At 36.7% G+C, this 19,112-nt stretch overlaps 1 pseudogene; it reads left to right on the top strand.

Annotated features, from left to right (window-relative positions):
* The first annotated feature begins 5,758 nt into the window (after positions 1 to 5,758).
* Positions 5,759 to 5,870, top strand: LOC118832445 (annotated as a pseudogene).
* Positions 5,871 to 19,112: the final 13,242 nt, after the last annotated feature.

The raw sequence follows: 19,112 nt of genomic DNA, 5'->3' as shown, positions 1-19,112 counted from the left end.
ATCACCTAAATGCCCACATACATACATATGATACACATAAAACATTTGATTATATTTTAACAAACATTAAGCAATAGGTTACCAGTCTCAGGGAGATTTCCAAATCCAAATTCAAAATCACTGTCAACCTAGAAGAAATAATAAGAATGAGAAAAAGATGTGGCAATCAACGGAGGCAATTCTAACTCTACCTATTTAAACAATAGGAAATATATAAAAGAACAAATTGAATAGAAGTACTGCCTTCTTAAAGTCTTTCTTTTAATTCAGTTCAATTCAACAGGGATTTATTTTTCAAATTTTTACTTTGCGAGTAGCAGTGTGGTATGTATTGTGGATGTGGAAACAAAGTGAAATAGAACTGCTCCCAAGAAGCTTACATTCCAGGGAGAAAAAGCATTTTCCACACATTTGTCATATTAGATTGTTACCACAGCAGTGGCTTTGTATATGAATATCATATGATTAATATCAAGTGAGGCACAAAACAGGAGGCCTTAAGGTAGGTAATGATGATATTAGGGATATACAGCCAAGAAGCTAAATCGAATAGCGAGTCCCTTTAGATGGTATGGTTTCTCCTAGTTATGGATGGCATTCCCCAGAACATTGAAAAGACTTCCCAGTTAGACTTATCATTACTCAAAAGCATTTGGCTCAAGAATACATAATGGGAAATTCAAGTGGATAAAGAATGCCTATAGATATGATACTAAGTTGGATAGAAAATCAATAGAAGTAACCTATCACTACCTATATTTTGGATATACACCACACATGGGCAAGGAGCTAGGTTTAGAATTGAACCCAAAGAGGAAATCCCTTCTGGAAAAGCAGATAGTGTTTTTTATGACTTCAAGCCTTACTTTGAAACTAAAGACTCCCCTTTTGGCCCCTATACTATTCTGGTAGTATTAGGCTGTAAATCATAGAATAAACATACCCTCTGACAAATTAAAGTTGGTGGTCATCCAAAGGGCACTGAAGAGGCTCATGGTCAGAATAAGAAGGCTACAAAAAATGTCAACCAAATATTTCACAAGAAAATTGGCATATGCCATTAAAGAGATGTATGACTGGAAAAGAAGGTATGCCATTCTGTAGCACCAATGTGATACTCACAGCGCCTACAGCAGCTATGAATATGCTGGTGTAGTTCTGAATCACAAAATTTAACAGATTCTGTTAACTGAAGGCAGACACAAAACATTTATTCAAACACCAGAAAGCCAAATCCATCATAGCAACAAAGAAATCTATACACATTAGCAACGCAGGGGGCTCTGACATCTCCAAGCTTTCCTTCAATTGGGCCTTCCCACAAAGCAAGCTGCCTTAGGCAAAATGCCCCTTTCTCATCCACTCTAGCTGCTGCTTTTTCTCCTTTCCCTCTCTCTCCTCACCAGCTACAACAAACTCCGACTTCCTGCTCTACCTGCTCTATCGCTTCCTGATCTACCCATTCAGCAAGCTCCTCCCACCACAGGCTCATGTGATTCAGGCTTCCATGTGACCTAGGCAGGTCACATGGGCCTATTAATGGATAGGAAAGATCTTCCCATTCACATTACACTCATACACTCACAAGGCAGTAGCAAGAAATTTTTTTTTAAATGGTTAGCCTATATACTCAAGTGGTATTCACACAGGTCAAGATAACTACAGAAAACCCCAAACGTACTTCATGGACCACCTGTGAGGATTTTGTGGAAAACAGATGACAATCACACTAAACAAAGGTCACAGTTTTATTGTAATATCTATTGTTAGAGAAAATATTTACATTGAAGATATTGAGAACCCATCTAGGTATCAAAGTATGCTTAGTTTGATTAAAAAAAAAAGATTCAGATGCAAAGTATACCTTATCTCTTTTTCCCATTCTCCATGCATTCCTGATCTGATGGTCCTTTTAAGATGTGAATTTGATAGCCTGTGTATCCCTCATTACAGAAATATTCCTATGCTCAAAACCTTGGGACTGTTGTCAACTCTTTTTTTTCTTTCCTCCCACGTATAAATTCCAGTCAACTGATATTTACAACACCCTCGTCTTTGCTCTTCTCTTTTCCCATTGCCACCATTCTAACAAAGGCACTGGTTATCAACTTCATATTTTCCTCCCTCCCAACCATATCTATACTACTACTGAAATTATCTGTCTTGTATCTCTACATCTTGATGTGCATTGCGTAAGAAATTTCATTGGCTCTCTCTCACCTATGGAGAATAGTTCAAAAGCCCTTTCCCGGAATTCATGACACTCCTGACCCCACCTATACATACTTTGATATTTTCTCCTTTTCCAGCCTTATCTCATATAACACAACTATGTACATGATAATGTAACTGTACTAGTCTGAATTACAACAGGCCTTATGGTCCCCTACTTTGGTGTCATTTCTCACTATATCGCCTAAGCTTGGAATAGCCTCTTTTCACTCCCTTAGCCTATTGAATTTGTATCCTTCAAAGTCCAAGTCATATTATAAGTTTTCTAAGAAGCCTTCCATGATATCATATTCCTGTTCAGTTACGACTCTCCTCCTTAGATCTCACATAGCATTTAGGTTTTTCTACCTCTCTAACAGAACTATATAATATTATGTATTATAATTTTTGATGGTTATGTTTTATCCCACCCTACCCCCAGACTGTAAGCTTCATTAGGGCAGGGACTATGTTTTATTTTGACTTTGTATCACTCCCAGAGCCTAGCACAATAAATGCTTGGCATCCAGAAGGCATTTAAAAATGTTTGAATGAATTCTGTCTATATTAAGAAACAGGTATGCTTTTTATCATTCAATGTATTTCATGGAGCCCAGAGATGAAGGTAAGTCCCTTACTCCTATGAAAATATATAGTTCCTGCCTCTCCTTCTCTCTCCAGGAAAAGGCTCAGTAAGCATCAATTTAAACCATAATTGTTTCCTTTTCTGCTGGGCTGAGCAAGGGCAGAACAATTCAATTCAGCAGATATTGATTGAATTTCTATTGTGTGCCCATCACTCTGGTAAGTACTGAGGCAGGAAGGCAAAACAGGTCTAACATACAGGTTCCCTGTCCTTGAGGAACTTACGGCCCAGTTTGTCCAGAATCATAATAAGCATTTACTCAAAATGGTTTCCTCCTCTAGGGGCCAATAATTACTTTTTTTGCATGGAAATGCAGGTCTAGAGCTGGGTATATGGAAATAAACACATAATTAATTTGTGTATAAAAGTATGGGGGGATTTAAATATTGGACTTGGATTGTTCTTCAGTTTGGAAAGCTTTTTTTCCATTAAAAAAATAACGTACAATATATGAGAAACTAATGAGTTTCAAGACTGGGAAAGTGATTTCCTATTGTCTGATGGGGCTCTTAGAGAAAGAAAATTCTTTTAGGGAGGTTAAAAATAGAACACTGTACCAGCAACACAGATGCTTCTATATAGAGATAATTTACCCACCACACCAATGAAATACTTCCCACAGACAAAGCACAGATTTGATTAATTGTACAAACCCGTTTCTAGAAACAAGACTCAGATCTATTAGAGAGCGGCACACAGTCTCTACCCCCAAAATGTCTATTGTCAAAATGCTCAGAATTTGAGTCCTTGAGTGATTTCTATGTAAATGACTTGTCTGTTGAGGATGTGGGAAGTAGGGGTAGGTGGAGGTAGGATTAGCTATAGCTGGGAACATTTCTTCCTGAATTTCTTCCCTGCTACGTAGAGATCTCGGCTCCAGGAAAATCAAAGGAGTTATTATTAAAAAGTACAAGATAAGCAATTTTGATAACAAGCAGTTGGGTAAATGTTTAATGCTCTTCATTGTTACAGACGGTGGCAGAAACTGAGCCAGTGTGCAGATTGGTGGCAGCGTGCCCTAGATTCTGCTGCCTTTGTTGTAACTCTGCATCTTTCATAGTTCTCATGGGGGATGCTGTTAAACTAAAGGGGAGCTTTTTTTTTCTTAAAGAGACAGAACCTTTCTATAACAGGTCAATATAATTTCTATAGCCATGTGGTAAGATTCACCTTTGTAGGAAAAATTGACATCAGAAGACTTACACTCAATAAATAGCATGTGGCATCATGAGACACCACGCAAGTGTTTAAATAGAAGGCCATACGCTACTTTTAGGAAAAAGCAAACTGCTTCGCAGGCGGTCAACATATCTCAAATTTAGCCATGCCTTGGCCCTTGCTATTGTCAGACTGACATTCATTCTTGAAATATTCCTAAGGGACCTATTTTATTTTCTTTACAGCCTCATCTGTTTAATGTGGCAGGTGATTTTAGCATGTGCTTACTCCACAGAATCCAAATTGGAGAGCTGAAAGAGACCTTACTAACCATGTAGTTCAGTTGTCTTATTTTACAGGTGAGCAAAATAAGGCATAGAAGGGTTATATATCAGAAAGTACCCTTACCAGGAGTCACTATATTAGCCTGGGAGAAAGGATGCCTGAAAGCTGAAAAGGGCCAATTAAGTCACTGGATACAGTAAATAACGAACCTGGAGCATGTGTATCTCCTTGCTTCTGGTCAGGACTGAGACACTGTGGTACAGTAGAAAGAACACTGTATTTGGAATAAGACCTGAACTCTAATCCTAGTTCTGTTATTTAATACCTATGTGGCTTTGAACAAGTCTTTTCACCTCTATTAGCCTTAGTATATTATACTGTAAAACAAGTTTCATGGATGTCAGGGTTACCAAACAGTTAAATCATTCTTAGCTTGTAGGCCACACAAAAATCGGCAGCAGGCAGAATTTGGCCCATAGTCCATAGTTTGCTCTAAAGTTGTTCCCAACTGTAATTCCCATAAGTGGACTAGTGACGGTCACATAGCTAGTAAGGAGAAGGGCTAAATTCTGTTGTTGTTTGGTCATTTCAGTCATGTCTGACTTTTTGTGACCCCATTTGAGGTTTCCTTGGCAAAGATACTGGAGTGGTTTGCCATTTCCTTTTCCAGCTCATTTTACAAATGACAAAACTGAGGCGAGCAGGATAAAGTGACTTGCCCAGGGTCATACATCTAGTAAATGTCTGAGGCCAGATTTGAACTCACAAAGATGAGCCTTCCTAGCTTCAGGCCTCGCATCGTCCTCTATTCAACCTACTGCCTGAAAGAGCTAGAAATAACTCTGCTCAGATTTTCAAACCTATCTCGCTAAACATTTTCATACGGAACAGAGCCATGCTTCTTGCTCATGCAATATGATTTCCATGATGTATATGTATGGTGGGTTTCTCCCTTTCCAAATATAGTAATAATAGTTACAATAAAAATAAGATAGCATACATTTCAACACTACTTTAGCGTTTGTGTACCTTTTTCTTCACTTCCTTAGTGGGAAATATTATCTCCATTTTAGAGATGAGGAAACAGGAGCAAAAAAGTAAATTGACTTATTCAAGGTCATGCATCTAATAAATTTCAAAACTAGGATTCAAATTGAGGTTTTCTAACTATAAGGCCAGTGTTCCTCCTAGTATATCACACTGTTTATATATCATACTTTGGAGAACCAGCCTCTCTGTTTATGCAACAGGATGTCTATGATAGGTCTTTACAATAGGTATCTGGTCCTAGTACACTAAACTACAGAGAGCCCTGTGGACTTGGTACACAGAATACATTATTAAGTGTTAATTAGTACCATCACTCCTTGGAACACTGGAGTGGTTTCTCAGCAAACTAATTACTGAATATATTAACAAGCCTTGTTACACATTCTTAGGAAAAAATATTCAAATACAGTGTTGTGTGAAAGGAGAGAAGATTATCACTCCCATTGATAAGGACAAAGGAAGTCCTAGTGGCCTTTACAGCACGCATACAGTTAAGACAACTAATGTGGAAATATCTTTTAACATGATCGCACATGTATAATCTATATCAGATTGCTTTCCATCTCAGGGAGGGGGATGGGGGAGAGGGAGAAAAATTTAGAGTTCAAAATCTTATAAAAATAAATGTTAAAAATATCTTTATGTGTAGTTGGAAAAAAATAAAATACTCTTTACAAAAAATGCAAATATATTCCCTGTACCCCAAACGTGCTGCAAAAAGTTAACATTTCAATAATGATTGTAGCTATTTGCAAAATGGTTTTAGAGCAAGTCCATGTTTGAAATGAATTGGACAATCTATAACAGAACAGGGAAATTTGCTTTAAATAAAAATCCACTTAAAATATAAAAATAAACTGAGCTTTGTCCTTTATTGAGCAAATAGTGATAAATCCCAAGAGGCCAATTAGGTGCATATAGTAACAGTAAAAGACAGAGGGCACTCAAGTAGCATGAAACAATGAAGCATATAACTATTTTAATATACAGAATTTTTACCACCCACTCTCCCCTCTCAACCCCAAGCTTTTAAATGACACTCTTCCAAGAGAGATGTCTTTAAATATATATATTAAAATATAATAATTATGTATAAATGTGTATATATATTCTTTCTATGCCTACAGATATAGATGTAACTAGATTTTTCCCCTTGTTCCTCTTTTCTTGCTACTTTTGCCACAATGTTACCCCATATTTTCCATTAAAATAAGACTAATAATATGCTGATGTCTTTGGTTTTAAATAATTTGTAAATTAGTTGTTTATATCAATGTGTACAGAATAATAGTTCACTGTACAGTTGCTATAGCTTTTCGTAAAGTTCAAGACAAAGAACAATAAAGTAAGTCATGAAAAAGATTGTAAAAGATAGTAATATAGGCATTGGGAGCTTGCATCTAAAGGAATAAAATCTTCTCCAACATAAAGTAGTCCCTGAAATTCTCAAGCCTCTCATATCATGAAAGATTACATTAGTGAGTAGGGCTAGAGTAAAAATCATTCAAGTAGTTGCTGTATTACAGGGGCAGAGTATCCACAAAAGGAAAGAGTCTTTACTTAAGATCCCCATTTTTGTGTATAAACTAAGGGTCAAGGAACTCTGTATGAGATTATGCGCTGTCCTAAAACTGAACTCATTGAATTGCTTCAGACGTTTGTAAAATGTAATCTTACTTGTGAAATCTTTATTTCATGAATGTGGTATATATTGTAACCCAGTCACACCTTTTCTTCCTGTGTGCCTTCTCTTAAATTCTGCAAAGTAGATTGACCCAACACCATGGAGACAGTACTAAGACTATCTACCCACTACATGACCAGTCCGCTTCCTTGTCTAATCATATATCATATCATGGATGGAATTATTATTATTTATCCTTTTAATATTTCAACTAAATTATAGATTTTTAAAATTATCAGTCAATAAACATTTAAGTGCCAGGTGCTGTACTAAGTGCTGAGAATACAAATATAAATAGAAGTAAACTCAAGGAGTTCACATTCTAACAAAGGAGGAGGACAACACAAATGAGAGTGAAAATCAGGGGAAAACGGATGGAAGAAGGTGAGGAGGGGAGAAGGAACAGAATTGAGGGATATGGTACACAAAATCCTCAGGAGATGAGTCAGTAGTACAGCCTGAAGAGAGATAAAGAAACCTTTGACCTGGCCCTCCTTAAATCGGAGCTTCTGAGAAGAACCAGTCAATCAGAAGATGGAAGCCTTGGGAGCAGATATACAGTAATAATATAATTATTATTAAGGAGAACTCTTAAGAATTCAATAGTAATTTGGGTTGAGATAAGAGGAAAAGACATTTCCTTATGGTCCTTGAGTTTTTCAGAATCTTATTTTTATTTACTTTTTGCTCTTTTCTTATACCCTTATTTCTTTGTCAGCAAATATATACCTATCCCCATCCACATTGCTAATGAACTAAAAAGTTTAGATTAGACTTCTGGTGTCTAAATCATGACCACAAATATAAAAGATGTTTATTGGCAGGGGTTATCAGCATGAAAACCACTAAAATGAATTTTTAAAAGCATTAATGGAAAACAATAATTTTCAGGTCTTTGATCTGCCATTCAGGTACACATTGCTGCAGGCTGAAGACATAAGAGACAAAGGAAGAAGCAGAGAAAAGAAAGGTTGTTTTGAAACCAAAAGGATTTCTGCAGGAAGGTTCCTAAAGGGGGTTTATGACACTTCAAGTAAGGAAAGGCTTTCTTTCCAAGCTTTTGTTAAGTTACACTTAAAAAAAAAGTTAGGGTATGTGTTATATAGCACAGAGGATTTTACACTAATCACACATTTAGGTAACTAGCTGCATTGTCTCGATCATGTCATTTCACTTTCGTAGGACTCATTTTATTCTTCAATAACATGTGGGTTGGACTATATAACAGTTATTGTGTATTCTATACCTAAGATTATGTGATTTTTCTCAATAAAGTTACGTGTGTATAAAAATAGTGATTGCTATCCAGCTTTATATGTGACTAAATTTTATAACTGTTATTTAAGATCACAATACTTGCAATCAAAAAACATTGTCTAATGTTTGGGGTTTTTTGTCATGTACCTCCTATGTCTAATTGCTGGGTGAGGGAAGAAGTGAAATACAAATTTCTCACGTCAATTATAACAGTTATGGTAGTACTTGAGCTAATTTCTATTTATACAAAGAAAGGAAACTTTCCAGAATAGCAGATAATAGTGATTTTTAAGAGTATTTTGTATTATTGAGTGAGTGTAAAAAAAACAAAGCAAAACAAACTTCATTTCTGACACTCTTTCATTGTCACTAATTTCTTTAAGGCTTCCTCACAAGATTAGAGTGATCTATGTGCCCTGTAAAAGTTTTCACCTTGTACTTGGAGATAATGACACTTTGCCTGAGGCATGTTAGCCCCTAAATATGCCAGAGTCCATCTGATGTATTTTATGGTGATTTGAATTTCAAACATCTGAAAGATTATTTATCATAACTGTGATTGTTTCTGCTATAACACATAACTTACATTACAGTTTTGTGGAAGTCAGAGGGTTAGAGAACTACCAGTACTATATTTTCAAACACATGGATCAGCTCTAGTGTTTCAACAATACTGAAGTGTTTGGAGTTCCTGGCACAGGAAGAGGCACATGCACTTATATAGGATTGTAACTAAGTAACATAAAGAGGCCACAGAAAGGCACAAATGAATGTGGTTACTTGAGTTTTTATGGAATGATGTTCTGAAAACAGAGATGTGGATAGGACCTATGATGTCATTGCTATAAGGAACTACTGGATAAGGAAACTCCCTCTACCAGTGCAGAACAGCATATTCTCTGCAGCATGCATTCTTAGAGAGTTATCTAGGGCACTGAGAAGCTGTCAGTAAGTTGAAAAGCATTTATTACACATCTACTATGTACCAGGCACCATGCTAAGCTGTGGAGCTATAAAGGGACTGCAAAATTTCATCCCTGGGGTGAAGGAAGTCATACTCTAACAGGGGAAACATGTAAATAACTATTAACAAACAAGAAATATACAGATTAAATTGGAGATAATCAAAAGATGAAGGGTATTAACAATGAAAAACAACTGGGTTCCATGGAGCCAGTGGTTATATTGGAAAAGGCATGATTTAAAAATAAGCAGAAGAGACCCAGTAACTTATCACATTTCTTTTAGGAAAAATTTTTGAATATTCATGATATATGGAAAACACTGCATTTTGATAACATCAATGAAGAACAGACTTGTTTGCAAGCATAGACCAGGGCTCATTCTATTATATATATCATGATGAAGGTGCTTTATTGAATTTCGGGCTAATGAAGATAAGCTAAAATTTTTATAAAACTTAATTTCCATTGATCTCTGCTCAGATTATTCTGTTTTTAAAAATCTACTCTATTTTATTTGTCTTTAAAGTGATAAAGAACAGATACTATTAATGAGGCATGAAATTTAGGCCATTTAAAGAAAAATCCACACCTCAAGGAGAAAATATTACTAGCAACAAAGAAAAAAATTCAAATATGGCAGTGCTACAATTAGAATCATACAAGACCTAGCAGTAGTGACACTAAAAGTCCACAGGTCTTAAAACATCATAATCATAGAGCAAAGGAACTAGGAATGTGGTAAAAAATATCATATCCGGCAAAGTTAAGCATAATCCTACATGGAAAAAAATGGATATTTAATGAATCACCAGACTTTCAGGATTTTGTTGCAAAAAAACCTGAACTTAAAAGAAAATTTGACATACAAGATTCAAGAGAAATACAGGGTACATATCAAAGATTAATTATAAGGGATTCAATAAGGAAAGACTGTTTACTTTTTATATGAGGAAATATAAAAAGTATATCTGAAATTGCTGTTAGTAATTGGGTGGTTCAAAAGAAAGACTGGGGTAGAGTTAAGTAGGATGTGATTCTAAAAAATAACAGCATTTAGAAAAAGGCAAAAAGAATAAATATCTTATACAAATAAGATGCAAGAGGAAGACTTGATATAGAGGAATTAGATGGGGGAGGAGGGCTGGTAGTTCTGGGAATGGGTTAAAGAGGGAATAATACATACATTCATGTATATGTGTGTATACATATGGTATATATATATGTATATATATATGTATGTATGTATACATGTCTTTAAATTCAGAAAGAAATAAAAGGTTAAGGGGATAGGGAGGGTGGAGAGGATAAGGGAGGAATTATTGGAGGGGGTAGGTATAAGAGGGCAAGGTAGTGGGAAGAAGTAAAGTAGAGGAGTTTGGAGGGACAGGAAATAGGAGATACACACAAACAAAAATAAAGATTAGGAGTAGAATTTGCTAGGGGAAAAAGCAAGGGTAGTATTCATAATCTCAGACAAAGTTAAAGCTAAATAGATTTAATCAAAAGGGAAAAATGGAGAAACTATACATATGTCAGATACATTAATCTATATTGGTTTGGACTATTTAAAATAACTAGACAGTATAAGGTTGCTATGGTGTAGGAAATGATAAGTTAATGGACTTAGAAAAATATAGAAAGACTTGGACCTATGAAGGAAGATGTTACCCACTGTTGGAGAAACAGAGGACAAACAAGTAGAGTACAGCCTTACATAGATGCATATGAACGTGTATGTCTATATATGAGCATTATTACAGATATCCAAGTATACACATATGTAAGTGTATGTATGTATGTATGTGTATCTATATGTATATATATTTGGTGTATATGTGTATATATATATATGTATGTGTGTATTTATATTTATATATACAAAATATATCCATGTTTAATCATAGCCTTCTTCGGGGAGGCGGGGAGGAAGGGGTAAAAAAAAAAAGGAAAAAGTGCACAGTAGAGAACAAAAGAAGACTTACAAGAAAGCAAAGATAAGATGGACAGCTCTGAACACAATGTGTAATATTTATTATATAGGCTTTCTTGAGATGGAAATTTATTGCTGTATAATTTGAATCATCCCTTATGTTCTCCTGTGCACATTGTGAAGCTTTTTTCTTTTCTATTTTTACATGTTTGCTTTTTTCTTTTCTTATTGTGTAAATTTTGCTATTTTAAATCTAAAATTAATAAATTAAAAAGAGTATCAATACTATACTTTCTATATTAAAGGTACATTCCATTTTTAAGAATTTTTAAGCAAGATTTGGCCAAGTATTCCTGAATTTGTAGTTCAGATACAAGCATTCATTCCCAGATCTTAAACAGGCTGGATTAACAAGCTTTTTGAGGCAGATCTCACCCAACTATTTCAATGATTTCTTGCCCCCTTTTAACAATATTTTCAATGCTCTTTTCAATGTCCTCTAATCATAATCGTGGACTGTCATCTTGTGCCAATATTTAGCCTTAAGTGGTGTCTACCACTGATGGTGTTACATTCCCAAGTAACTTAGTCCCAAGAAGACTCAGTCAAATTGTTTTAAAAGATGATGAGAAAATGTTGAGCTGAATTCTCCAAAGCACTGCACAGATCTCTACTTCCTAGTTCAGAGATCTCCATTGCCCAGTATGTCTCAAGCCAAGGAGGAAGTTCTTGTCTCTCTCTCTCATCTATGAATCACAGAATGTCAGTGACCATCTCAGTTAACTTTGTTTAAATTTCTTAGTTAAAATGCTAAAAAAGTAGAAAGTGGTATTTGTTATTAGTTACAATCATGCTATCAGGAAGTTTGGCTTCATTGTTTTGAGGATGGATTTTAGGTGCAGAGTTATTGGATATTTATTGGACAATATCTAACAGTATAGCCCTCAGAGACTAGGCCACATATTAGGTGAAAGCATTATAACAAAGCCTTTCTGATGCTTGAAGAAACTAGCCCAGTTAAAAAGGGTTTAAGATAGATAATTACAGACAACAATCTGTGCTACCATGGTTTATGATATAGTGAAGCTCTGATTTATTTGTACTCTTCAAAGAGGCTAGTAAACAAGAAATACAACTATTCTAGGATATAACCACTCTACATAAATTTTAGTGCCTTTTTAAAAATCTGATGATACTTTTATGTATTTTAAATGTACTTCCCAGACCAGTATGGTGAAATGATAGGTGGACCTTGAATCAGGTGACCTTTATACAAATTTTGGCTGTCACACTTACTAGCTATGTGAATTTAAACATATCTTTTCGCTTCTCAGAGATTTCTATTTCCACAAGTATAAAATAGGAATAATATTGGACTAACAACTTTGGAGGGATGTCATAAGGTAAGTCTTTATGGAATGTTGAATTGCAATATAACTAGGAGTTATATTATTATTTTTATAATTCTGTCAGGAAGTTTGAGATCCTAGAATGTGCTTGTCTCGGAAAACTGCATAATTGACTAAGTAATAAAATCACTAGAGATGCAGCTAAATTTAGTAGAGAGGGAACTGGATTTGGAAGTCAGGAAGACTGGAGTTCAAATCGTGCCCCAGATACTTCCTACTTGTGAGATCCTGGGCAAAACCCTTAAGCACTTTTTGCTTCAATTTCTTCATCTGTAAAAAGAGGGCATTGTGCCGGGCCTACAGTCATGGCCCTTGGCCTTAATAGAGTTTAATGTTAAGAGCAAGGCTATGAGTGACTACTTGCCCTCCACCCCCATCCTAGCACAGCAGGACCTTCACCTCTCACCCTCCAAAAGCTAGCACCAAGCGACAAACATTCCATCTGGTGGGCTGGCTTTACTTACACATACAATGAGAAACCATTCAGGGAAGTTTTTTTTTTCCTGTCCTAAAGTTTTGTTTTGTTTTGTTTTGTTTTTTCAGAAGGCATGAGGAAGGTAGCTGAGCTCCTCTTTCCCTTTTCCCCACCAAATACACATGGGTTGAAGAGAAGTGAATCCTATAAACAATCAATCCCAGGGATCCTCCCTTAACCCACTTCCTTCTGCCTCCTGTAGAAACAATGAATAGGTCATGAAGGCCCAGGCAGCAGCTAGAAAATAATGGGGCTCTAGAAGGCCCAGCAAGGGCGAGAGCAAAGGCTTCTGGCACAGAACAGATGCAGGAGCCATGAGTGGCAAGAACCCTGGCCCCTACCCTGGGAGGCCTTGAAACACAGACTCCCTACCCTAGCCTCCTCACCGAATTTACCTATCAATCTATCTATCTATCCATCCACACATATACACATACATACACATATACATACATATGCATATATGTTTATATGTATGTATATATTTGTGTGTGTGTAAGTAGCAGAACTTGCCTGTTTCCATTTAATGACTGCAGATGCTTATTTTACTTCATGTGATAATTTTCCTTTGAGATGTATATATTTCTCTGTGTACATGTGTGTGTGTGTGTGTGTGTGTGTGTGTGTGTGTAAAATCAGCTGAATTTGCCTTTGTTTCCATTTAATGACTGCAGATATTTATTTGACTTCATGGGCTATTGTAGTACCACTGGGTATGTGACTGAGTCTCTATTATGGAAAAATATGAATCATGTACCTCACAAGGGAACTGCAAAACTGCCAGGTCTATGGCTTCTTGGATAAAACCTTCTCTAAGATGCATTCATTCCTTTGGCCCTTCTGCTGCATACCTGATTATGTTGGAGACCCTCCAAAGCTTTTTATCATCTCGATATTTGACTTTGTATGTGTGCAACCAAAATCCCAATGTGTATGGCATGCACTCTACCATTTTAGATAAGGTTCCTAAAGATAGAGCTAACCAATGAGAGAGGGTAGGAAGAGTGTTCAAAAAGAAACAGAGGAGGAAAAAAAATATAAATTGTACATAAAGGCTTTTGGAAGGGTTCCGAAGCAAGTGAAAAGAAAAGCCACGCAGTGTCTCTGAGAGAAATTGGACTGGTATAATTCTCTGGTTACTTGAGTGGTTCATGCATTCAACTAATATTCTGTGGAGCAGCTGGCATGTACAAACCATTATCCTGTGCTCTGTAAAGGTATACAAAGAAGTATATGATATAATATCAATTGTCATGGGAAAACATGATGCACAGATAAATAACAATAAACAACATTCACCCTTCATCTCTACCACCTGAGAGTCTCCTTTTCTTTTAAGGGATACATTAGGTCCTACATATCCCACCTGTTGCCAACTTCTGCCTGATAACAGTAATAGCTAGCAGTTATATAGCATTTTAAGGTTGGCAAAGTACTCTACAAGTCACCTCATTTGGTCCTTACAACAACTCTGTGAGTTAGATGTTATTGTCATCTCCATTTTATTGATGAGGAAACTATGTCTGAGATAGGTTAGCTGACTTGCTCTAGATCACACAGGTAATTAGTGTTCGAAGCAGAACTTGAACTCAGATCTTCTTGACTCAAAGTTCAACATTTTAAAATACTTTTTTATGTTCTAATATTTCTGTTATAAGTTCCTTTTCTATACTGACACAGATATCACTCCAGTTCAGGACTTCGTTGCTCTTCCTCAATTTTTGCAATAGTCTCTTAATTGTTCTCTCTCATTCAATTCTCTCCCCAATCCAATCAACCTATAACATTTATTAAGCACCTAATATATGCCAGGCACTGTGCTAAGTGCAATCCAATATGATGCATCCTTTAATCAGTTATCAAGGTTGTTTTTCTAAAGCATAGGTCTAATTCCATCATCTTTCTACTCAAAGAGTTCCCTACTATTTCTAGGATGCAATATATAATTAGGTGGCATTTAAAGCTATTCATAACCTGCCCCTTCCCCATATTTCTGATCTCCTTACATAACTTCCCTCCACACATTTTAGTACTCAGCTAATCTAGTCAACTCACAGTTCTTCAATTTAGATACTCCACCTCCAAACATGATCACTTGTATCACCTGTCACCCTTCCCTGAAATGCTCTTCCTGCTCATCTCTTTCTCTTAGTTTTCTTGGCATCCTTCAAGATTTCTCTCAAATCTCACATTCCCTAGCAGGCAGTTCTCGGCCCCTGTAACAACAATGTTACTAGCAGCTGCTATGGAGGTGTAAGACCAACAACACCAGCACACTGGAGGGCTGCTAGCACAGGATCTTTGATCTGCTTTTCTAAGGAAAGCAACTTTAAGGCATTGGGAATCTTACCATATATATATATATGTTTCACTTAGTTCTGGAGAAAAAAGTCAGCACCTTGAACTTCAGAGGAAACACAAACAGAAATTACAAACAGAAAATATATAAACAGAGCAAATAACACAAATCAACACACATGCTTCTATCTGTCTGACCATAGCAATACATACATAGTTACCAGAAAGAGAAGTACTAACGTCTGGGTTTTCAAAGCCAGGGAGGCTCCTTACAGGCTACCCAGAGTCTCGTCTGGCCAAATCACCAACACTCTTCCAATGAGTGTGCCCCCAAAGCAAAACCTCTCCTCCCACAGTTCTGAGAGTTCTAGCTTAATGGCTACCCTCAGAGTATATATACCCTTTTTCAGGGCCCAAAGGCTTCACACCTCTCAAAGGCTTCATAACTCTTGAGGGCTTCGCACCTCTTGAGACCTAGTTAGCAAAAAGTCTGGGCCTTCCTATAAACAAAGGCAAGTCTCGATCAAATATACTTGATTGCCTTAGTGCTGAGAAGCACTCCAAAACAAAAAGTCCCACTTCGATTGCCATTACAATCCCTCCTTCCCTTCCACCTCTAACACTGCTTGATTCTTCCCCTCTGATACTTATCTAGCTATTCTGAATTTATCTTGTAGGTATCTACTTATATAAAGCCTCTCCCATTAGGATGTGACCCTTGAAAACAGGGAACTTTTTTTCCCACCTCGCTTTGTAGTCCCAGTACTTATAATAATGTTTAAACATAGTAAACACCTAATAAGTTCTTGTTGATTGACTAACTTGAAATCCTCTATGATACCATGAGGTTAATTTGTTCTCTCCCATCTCAAATCATGGTAGACATTACCACCTGAATCTTTCCTTTGCCTCTCTTACATTCTATATTGTATTATACTTACATACACATATCTATATTACCCCAAAGGTATTTATTGATAATTGGATGGGTGCAAAGGACCTAGTCTGCAGATGAAGTATCCTGACTGAGGAATTGTTACCATAATAAGACTTCTCTTTATACAACCCCAAAAGAAAATCACTTACAGATTATCAGGTTGATGACAATGATGATGACTCATAATCCAAATATGCTTTAAGGTTTACATGCCACTCCCCTCCACCAAAATCAAACATTCATATGGAAATCAAAACCACAGATTCATGAACAATATGTTTGAAACCAAATGACTTAATTAGTCACATATACAAAACCATTATTCATACTTGAATAACATACAAACTTCTTTTTTTTCCTTTTTTATTAATTTAATATATTTAGCTTTCAGCCCTGATTTTCACAAGAGTTTGAATTACAATTTTTCTCCCCATTTCTACCCTCCCCCCCACTCCAAGATGGCATATATTCTGGTTGCCCTGTTCCCAAGTCAGCCCTCCCTTCTGTCACCCCATTCCCCTCCCATCCCCTTTTCCCTTCCTTTCTTGTAGGGCAAGATAAATTTCTACGCCCCATTGCCTGTGCATCTTATTTTCTAGTTGCATGCAAAAACTTTTTTTTAGTTTTTGAACATCTGTTTTCAAAACTTTGAGTTCCAAATTCTCTCCCCTCTTCCCTTCCCACCCACTCTCCCTAAGAAGTCAAGCAATTCAACATAGGCCACATGCGTATCATTATGTATAACCCTTCCACAATACTCATGTTGTGAAAGATTATTTTGAAAGAATATTTTGCTTCTTCCTAACATATCCCCCTTTATTGAATTTCCTCCCTTTACCCTGTCCCCTTTCGAAAGTATTTGTTTTTGATTACCTCCCCCGCATCTGCCCTCCCTTCTACAATCCGCCCTTTTTTTATCTTCTTCCTCCTTTCTTCCTGTGGGGTAAGATATCCAATTGAGTATGTATGGTATTCCCTCCTCAGGTCAAATCTGATGAGAGCAAGATTCACTCATTCCCCCTCACCTGCCTTCTCTTCTCTTCCTACAGAACTGCTTTTTCTTGCCATTTTTATGCGAGATAATTTACCCCATTCCATCTCTCCCTATCTCCCTCTCTTGATATATTCCTCTCTCATCCCTTAATTTGATTTTATTTCTTTTAGATATCTTCCCTTCATCTTCAACGCACTCTGTGCCCTCTCTCTCTCTATCTCTCTCTCTCCCTCTCTCTCTCTTTATATATATATATATATATGCATATATATATATACACACACATACATATATACATGCATACACCCTCACATATAGATATATATACATAGACATATATGTATAAATATAAATATATATATATGCATATTGCCTTCAGCTACCCTAATACTGAGGTCTCATGAATCATACACATCATCTTTCCATGTAGGAATATAAACAAAACAGTTCAACTTTACTAAGTCCCTTACAATTTCTTTTTCTTGTTCTTTTTCTTGATTACCTTTTCAAGCTTCTCTTGATTCTTGGGTTTGAAAGTCCTCTATTTTATTGAAAATCCATATTTTGCCTTGGAGCATGATACACAGTTTTGCTGGGTAGGTGATTCTTGGTTTTAATCCTAGCTCCATTGACCTCCAGAATATTGTATTCCAAGCCCTTCGATCTCTTAATGTAGAAGCTGCTAGATCTTAGGTTATTCTGATTGTGTTTCCACAATACTCAAATTGTTTCTTTCTGGCTGCTTGCAGTATTTTCTCCTTGATCTGGGAGCTCTGGAATTTGGCGACAATATTCCTAGGAGATTTCTTTTTGGGATCTATTTGAGGAGGCAATCAATGGATTCTTTCAATTTCTCTTTTGTCCTGTGGCTCTAGAATATCAGGGCAGTTCTCCTTGATAATTTCTTGAAAGGTGATATCTAGGCTTTTTTTTTTTGATCATGGCTTTCAGGTACTTCAGTAATTTTTAATTTTTAAATTATCTCTCCTGGATCTATTTTCCAGGTCAGTGGTTTTTCCAATGAGATATTTCACATTGTCTTCCATTTTTTCATTCCTTTGGTTCTGTTTTATAATATCTTGATTTCTCACCAAGTCACTAGCTTCCACTTGCTCCAATCTAATTTTTAAGGTAGTATTTTCTTCAGTGGTCTTTTGGACCTCCTTTTCCATTTGGCTAATTCTGCCTTTCAAGGCATTCTTCTCCTCATTGGCTTTTTGGAGCTCTTTTGCCATTTGAGTTAGTCTATTTCTTAAGGTGTTGTTTTCTTCAGTGTATTTTTCAGTATTTTTTGGGTCTCCTTTAGCAAGTCATTGACTTGTTTTTCATGGTCTTCTCACATCCTTCTCATTTCTCTTCCCAATTTTTCCCCTACTTCCCTAACTTGCTTTTCCAACTCCTTTTTGAGCTCTTCCATGGCCTGAGACCAGTTCATGTTTTCTTGGAGGCTTTTGTTGTAGGCTCTGTGACTTTGTTGACTTCTTCTCTCTGTATGTTTTGGTCTTCTTTGTCACCAAAGAAAGATTCCAGAGACTAAGACTGAATCTGGGTGCATTTTCGCTGCCTGGCCATGTTCCCAGCCAAATAACCTGACCCTTGAGTTTTTCAGCGGGGTATTACTGCTTGTAGAATTAAGAGAACTATGTTCCAGGCTTGGGGGGATGCGCCAGCTGTGCCACACCAGCACTCCTCCTTCCCCAAGAACCCCCAACCCGGACTGGACTTAGATCTTCAGCTGGCTCTTTACTCCTGCTCTGATCCACCACTTAATTCCTCCCACCAGGTGGGTCTGGGGCCAGAAGCAACTGCAGCT

The sequence above is a fragment of the Trichosurus vulpecula genome, chromosome 9, assembly GCF_011100635.1.
Source record: "Trichosurus vulpecula isolate mTriVul1 chromosome 9, mTriVul1.pri, whole genome shotgun sequence".
In the NCBI taxonomy this organism is placed as follows: domain Eukaryota; kingdom Metazoa; phylum Chordata; class Mammalia; order Diprotodontia; family Phalangeridae; genus Trichosurus; species Trichosurus vulpecula.
Note: the sequence above shows the minus strand (reverse complement) of the source record. Positions and strands in the feature narration are given on the sequence as shown.